General features: G+C 39.5%; 1 long non-coding RNA gene across 1 annotated transcript; it reads left to right on the forward strand.

The window, feature by feature from the left end:
• Window positions 1-461: 461 nt before the first annotated feature.
• On the forward strand, window positions 462-1,023 carry LOC139193819 (uncharacterized). The gene is made up of 2 exons (XR_011578317.1): window positions 462-654; window positions 763-1,023. It is a non-coding gene; the product is annotated as an uncharacterized lncRNA (long non-coding RNA).
• Window positions 1,024-7,733: the final 6,710 nt, after the last annotated feature.

Raw genomic sequence — 7,733 nt, forward strand, 5'->3', positions numbered from 1 at the left:
ACCCACGTCGAAGGTGATAGAAACTCACCAGATTTCATTTGGGGACAAAGATGCACAGTGGCACTGCCACTGTTGGAGTATCATGCCTTCAGGTCCTAGGTTGCTATGTCTCCACGCTCAGGTGGTGAGGGTTGTGGTTGGTTAAGTGGAACTCGAAGAGGATGAGGTAGAGCTACGGTGAGAAGGGGGAGAAAAGGATAGAGAGAGAGCACAAAGAAAAGAAAGAGTTGAGGGAGAGAGAGATGAGTCCACGGGGAAGAGGGAACTGGGGACACAAATTAGGGATGGGCCCCTTGGGCTCACCAATTAAGACTCAAAAACCAATTTTAAAAGAAAAAGATCTAGCCCAAGATGAAATTTCATGAAAATACCCCATTCATTCCGATAAAGTCAGGACGGGTTGTTACACAAAGGGCTTGATGTGGCCCCTTCTGTGTATAATGCTGATGAGGTTTGTGTTACCACAATGAGCATCGCATACCTTTTTGTTCGTTTAGGCAAATGTGCTGATAAACTCTAACAAAACCTTGGTTTTTGGGTAGTCTATTCGAGCATTTGCCGACTTGTCAATGTCGTTGGCTCTTTCTAAGAAGTGGCCACTATACTTAAGCACCAAAAACACTATTATGAAGAAATAGTGAAGTACAATGGCAGGTAAATTAACCTTTCTCGGAAGAATTATTCAACATTCAACTATCAATTCTATATTGTTCAGTTCTATAAGGAAATTATTACAAATGTTGAGTTATTTGACTGCCCCAGGTTTAAGGACATTTTTGAGGAGGTTTATGACGAGAGGTGGAAGCAGATGTTTGAAGACAATTCTTCATGGTTTGTATTATCATGAGGAGCTTGACGTAGGAATATAGAACCTATTAACGATTTGATCATGCATATATGTTTCATTACTGTTAGTGAAATACATTCTTTGATATCTAATTGTTTCTCATTTTGTGAATTTTGAATTGTATCAATATTGGATTTTATTTTAGTTTGAAATATGCAGTAACATTTCACATGAAACATTTTTGGTGAAGTTGTTAAACATAATGCGATTGTCGAGTCTCATTTGATGCCCAATAATTTTTTTTTAAACTTGGTGCCAATTATTTACGACGCGTTACTTGCCGTTGCAAACCCATAGCAAATAGTATTTGCGATGTGCTGAAAATGTCTCATATAATCGACCAACATTTACGACGCCTATGTATTGTGACCAAGGAAGAAAATATCGGTAATATCGGAAATATCGGTAGTCCGAAAACACAGAAATATCAATGGAAATATCGGGATAATATCGATATCGATAAAAATTACATGGAAACCACGGAAATTGTAAGAAAAACTTGGAAATTTTTAATGAAACTTTGTAGGATGTTTATTTAGTCAATTATCTATTAGTTTATCACAAAAAATTGGAAGGAAATGCATTGCATGATGGATTTAACTGATTTAAGTTGATTATATAGCAAGCTGGCAAACATTGTGAGTGTAGAAAATATGTAGTAATTAATGAAAGAAGTTTAAACACACCATAATCATTTATATATAATTAATTAGTACAATATTTGGAGGTTTTATTTAGGATATTAAAAAAAAAAAAAGGGAAGTGAATAAAATGATGAAGAATAATGTGCCGAATTTGACACTTTAAATTTCTTACACATAAGCATGCGTCTAGGCGTTGAAGTTCCAAATTATAGTATATCAATTAACGATTGAAAATCAATACATTGAATAAGACTAAACTTTAATTTGGATGCCGATTATGTTTTTTCAAGTTTATATAAAGTAAAAGAATTGAATTTTGGAAGCTAGGAGTGTGTCAATTGAATTTTGGCCGGCGTGCAAGGTATCAATCTCTTCGTCTCGTCGAGTAGTACAACTTTCCTTTTTATTTCACTCAATTTCGTTGAGTATTGAAAAAGTTATACTCATTTGAATCTTACCCAGTTTCCGGCGACCTCAGTGGCTTTAGAGGCAATTTCCGGCCAAACCACAACGATTCAGACGTCGTGTGAGGTACCATTCTCTTCGTCTCTTCGAGGGCTACAACTTTCCTTTTTGTTTCACTCAATTTCGTTGCTTATTGAAAAAGTTATACTCATTTGAATCTTACCCAGTTTCCGGCGACCTCAGTGGCTTTCGAGACAATTTTCGGCCAAACCACGGCGAGTTGGCCGGCGTTCAAGGTATCAATCTCTTCGTCTCGTCGAGTAGTACAACTTTCCTTTTTGTTTCACTCAATTTCGTTGAGTATTGAAAAAGTGATACTCATTTGAATCTTACCCAGTTTCCGGCGACCTCAGTGACTTTCGAGGAATTTCCGGCCAAACCACGATGATTCAGACGTCGTGTGAGGTACCATTCTCTTCATCTCTTCGAGGGCTACAACTTTCGTTTTTGTCTTGCTTAATTTCGTTGAGGTTTGACAAAGTTATGGCTGTTTAAAGTGGGTGTAAATTTTCGACCGAAAATTCTGATTTTCTCTCCCATTGGGCGAGTCCCACATCGCCCATGTGAGGGCAGTGAGCAAGCAAATTTTCCTATAAAACCCACATCCCCCCTGCTGAGAAAATCCAAGCTTGTTCGGCCTTTGGGCTATGATCAAGTGAAGTATGTGTTGAGCTTTCTCAACATATTTAAGTATATTTTAGTATTATGTCGCGATATTATCGATAATATTGAAAATATCACGATATTTTGACGAAAATCATTTGGATAGTTAAAAAAATTTTGGACCTTCAAAAAAACGATAATATCGGCGATATTTCGCCGATATTATCGATATTTTCTTCCTTGATTGTGACATGTCATTAGCCGTCGCAAGCCCGTCGTAAAAGGGTTGTTGCGACGCTTTTTGCTGTTTTTGCGACACGTTTTGACAGTCCCAAAAGGCCTTTTTTTTTGTAGTGAATATGGTTTGAAAAATTAATCTATCTAACATTACTCTTAATTTATGTTGTGACATTTTTTTTATAAATAATCGATATTATTTATGTTTGTACCATACTTGATCAATCCCGAAACTATCGAGCACTGGTCATCGTTATACCGTTAAGGACCCAGAATAGTTTCCTCCAACCAGGAGGCCAAACACAGCGCGACACGTGTCAATATCAGAAGCCAATCATAGCACGACACGTGTCGACATTGGAAGCCAATCACAACACGACATGTGTCAATGTCAGAACAAAGTTAGAAACTCTCTTTTATAAAAGGAGATCATTCTCCCACAATATTTCGTAATGTCATTTGTACTAAATCATTCACTAGTACTCATAAAAGGAGAGCTTGAACTTATGTATTTGTGTAAACCCTTCACAATTAATGAGAACTTTTCTACTCCGTGGACGTAACCAATCTGGGTGAACCACGTACATCTTGTGTTTGCTTCCTTGTCTCTATCCATTTACATACTTATCCACACTAGTGACCGGAGCAATCTAGCGAAAGTCACAAACTTAATACTTACTGTTGTACCAAAGTCCTCACTGATTTTGTGCATCAACATTTGGTGCCGTCTGTGGGAATCGTACTTATTCCTACTCTCTTCAGCTTTGTCAAGCTGGTTTCCACCATTCGTACACTCTCTTTTGACCAGGCATCCCTCTCCAACATGGGGAACGAAGGAAGCCACAACATGCAGAACGACACCCTTTTCGCATCTAGTCCGAAGCAACGAAAGAAGGAATGAAAGAAGCTCGTTCTTCAAGCTAAAGTCGATGAGCTGGAGGCTTAGAACAACAAGATAGCAATAAAGACTGAGATCATTCGGGAACAATATGAGAAGCTATTCGAGACGCTCCACAAAACTAGCATGCTCAAACACGCAAGCTTGTTGCCCATGTGAACATCAACCATCATCTGGGTGCCCCCAACATAGAAGGTCACCTTCCGTCGACATGGGTATCCCTGATGAGAAACGAGCTAATCATAAAAAATTGATCAACATGAGACTTTTCTCAACCCAGCTACTTCGACCCGAAGTAAGAGAAGTGGAGGAAGGCACCTTCTTGCAGAAGGGTTAGAAGGATCGAAAGCCATTTATCGTGACTGCTGACACTTCCTAAAGCAACGTCGAGAGAATCCCTTCCACATAAGCTCGAAGATTAATGACCCAAGGGTTTATGAAAGACTCGGTCCCTTCCCACGACCCAAGCCAGCTGCCAATCTAGGGAAAGAACGACAGGTCCTAGAGGAATATGAAGGTACAGGGGATTCAGAGGTATTTCGACAGACTCAACTTAGAAGTCAGTACGACGAGTCCAAGGAAAAACCACACACTCTTGCTCAAACTTTCTTACTTCCAAGAGGTGATGGAGACTTACAGAAGAAAATTCCAGTGGTACATAACTCCACTCAAGACCCTCTTGTCCTACAGCTCCTTGAGGAAGTAAACAAGTTGAAGGCCGAACGTCAGGCCGAGATACCTGACTAGAACCAACCCAGGCTTGGCCCTCTCACAAGAAAGATCCTCGACATCCCCTTTCAAGCGAAGATAAAACAAAAGCTTGGTTTACAACTCTATATTGGAAGGGATGACCGATTGAACACCTTAACTTCTTTGAGTCCACCATGGCATCTCAGATGCACACCAATGAAAAGTGATGTCTTCTCTTCCCTTCCACCCTCTCTGGCGGAGCTCTAAACGGGTATTGTTGTCTTCCACCAGAGATAGTAGACTCATTTGAGGAACTAAGGAAACTATTTGTCTCTTAACACATTTTCTAGACCGATCGCTTACATTCTGCAGATGACTTGTACATTACTTGCCAGAAGTCGAACGAGTCACTACAAGAGTATGCCGGTCGCTTCAGCTATGAGTATTCTCGCTGCGTTGAGGCAGATGACAAGACTGCCCTCAAAGCTTTCACAGCAGGCCTACGTGATTGTTTCTTCAAGTACATGATCAATGCCAACACTTGGAAGACTTACTTTGAGGTGATGCTACAGGCTTACAGCCACGCCTCCGCCGAAGCAAGGACATACCAAGGGAACCCCCATATGGTTAACCCATATCAACAAGTGGGAAGTGGAAGTCAAGTTTTACAAAATAAGGAGATCTTGGCCATTCAGACACCCATTGCATCATCTCCTGCCTCATTTAGCTACTCGATAAGTCATTAAACGTATTTGTCTCTTAGAAAGAGGAATGATTTTTACTCTCAGCAAGCCTATTACAATAAGAGGGATAAAAGTTCGTATCAAGACAACCAGGGGTGAACGTACCGTCGACTATTATGACTATGGGGCCAAGCCTTAATTTTTCAAAGTGGAGGACTAGGTACTGAAGGAAATGCTATTATAAGAAGGCATACATTTTACAAATGTTTTGACTCTCAACCGCTTAAGATCTTTTGTCACACAAGCCATTCGGCAAATATTTAAAAAAGATGGAATTTAGACAACTTCTTCTGAGTCTTTTGCATTCCTAGCACTGGAACACTTGGTCTACGCTGACCTACCCCTATACTCCAACTCAGAGCTTCAACATGCATACTTTGACATAAAGTATGTGATACTAAGTGTTACAACCAACATGGTTCACATATCGAAAGCATGGATCCCTTCATGCATAGCAAAACATTCATAAGCATTACTCATGTCAATCAACATAAACATTATACATTCCAACACATTCATACATAAATATCATACATTCCAACACATTCATACATAAACATCATACATTCCAACACATCCATACATAAGCCAACTGTGCTTCGAAAGAGTTTAACATACTTTGTGTCATTCGACACTTGCTACGATATGCCTCAACACCTTACCCTTATTCTCACCAACCAGGTGATGAAATGTACAACCCGTACTTTAATATCATTTGATAACTTGCCACTCATGCCACCAACCAGGTGAAGAAGGAACTCATTTTCATGCCACCAAACAAGTGATGAAATGTACAACCCGTACTCTCCTACATGCCACCAACCAGGTGATGAAATGTACAACCCATACTCTAATATCATTTGGCAACTTGCCACTCATACCACCAACCAGGTGAAGAAGGAACTCATCTTCGTGCCATCAACCAGGTGATGAAATGTACAACTCGTACTCTCCTTCATGCCACCAACTAGGTGAAGAAGGAACTCATCTATATGCCACCAACCAGGTGATGAAATGTGATGAAAGGTGATAAAGGAACTCACCTTCGTACCATCAACCAAGTGATGAAAGTAACTCACCATTCATTCCACCAACCAGAAGACGAGTGGTACAACTTGTACATGTGAACTCCTATCATTCACAAATAATCAAAAACCCTCAAGCTTTCAACTCAACTAGGGGAGCACTTATGCCTAACAAGAGTTATAGTCACAAACAAAGTCTTATTGCAAGCCAACAATGGCTTCAGTGCATGGTATACGAAGATCAAGTTCTTCAGCCCTCTTGCATCTGTTTCAAACATTTCTCATCTGTAACAATGCAAACACTACAACTCGTAGAAAGCTTCACACACTCTTGATTAAAACTGTTTGAAGAAAATTCAATTTATATGGTTTATCCAAACCTTCGACTACAACAAGGTGTGGCTTGCATCACAATCTCTTGCTCAGCAGTGAGGAAGTAAAATTTGTATATGTTGTCTTTCCCACATTTTCAAATTTCTAGTTTTCCCAAAAAAAAAAAAAAAAATTGGGAAATTCAACAACTTCAACAAATGGAGGGCAACTACAAATGCCACACACTCTTGATCAAGATAGTGTGAAGCAAAATCAATTCATGGTACCCAACAAAGCTTCAACCTCAAAGCTTCACCTACAAAGCTTCAACACAAAAGCTTCAACAAATGGAGGGCAACTACAATTCTCAAAAGCTTCACACACTCTTGATCAAGATAGTGTGAAGCAAAATTAATTCATGGTACCCAACAAAGCTTCAACTCCAAAGCTTCAGCTACAAAGTTTCAACACAAAAGATTCAGCTACAAAGTTTCAACTCCAAAGCTTCACCTATAAAAGCTTCAACATCAAAGTTTTACTTACAAAAGCTTCAACTCCAAAGCTTCACCTACAAAGCTTCAACACAAAAGCTTCACCACAAAAGCTTCACTAACAAAAGCTTCAACAAATAGAGGGCAACTACAATTCTCAGAAGCTTTACACACTCTTGATCAAGATAGTGTGAAGCAAAATCAATTCATGGTACCCAACAAAGCTTCACCTACAAAGCTTCACCAACAAAAGCTTCAACAAATGGAGGGCAACTACAAATGCCAAAAGCTTCACACACTCTTGATCAAGATAATGTGAAGCAAAATCAATTCATGGTACCCAACAAAGCTTCACCTACAAAGCTTCACCACAAAAACTTCACCAACAAAATCTTCAACAAATGGAGGGCAACTACAAATGTCAAAAGATTCACACACTCTTGATCAAGATAGTGTGAAGTAAAATCAATTCATGGTACCCAACAAAGCTTCACCTCAAAGCTTCACCACAAAGCTTCAACCATCAAAGCTTCACTACAAAGCTTCAACAACAAAGCTTCACCTACAAAGCTTCAACCTCCAAAACTTCACCTACAAACCTTCAACTCCAAAGCTTAAAAAAACGAGAGCCCAGGCCTCCCCTTCTTTGAGCCTAACAACTTTCATAACAAATATATATGAATGAGGAGTTTTGGGCTACCACTTAGAAAGGAAAATGGTGAAGTTTTGTTACTTTGGAAACTTGGCTACTAGCAAGACACCTCATTCGTCAACTCCT

Source organism: Malus domestica, chromosome 17, assembly GCF_042453785.1.
Source record: "Malus domestica chromosome 17, GDT2T_hap1".
NCBI lineage: Eukaryota > Viridiplantae > Streptophyta > Magnoliopsida > Rosales > Rosaceae > Malus > Malus domestica.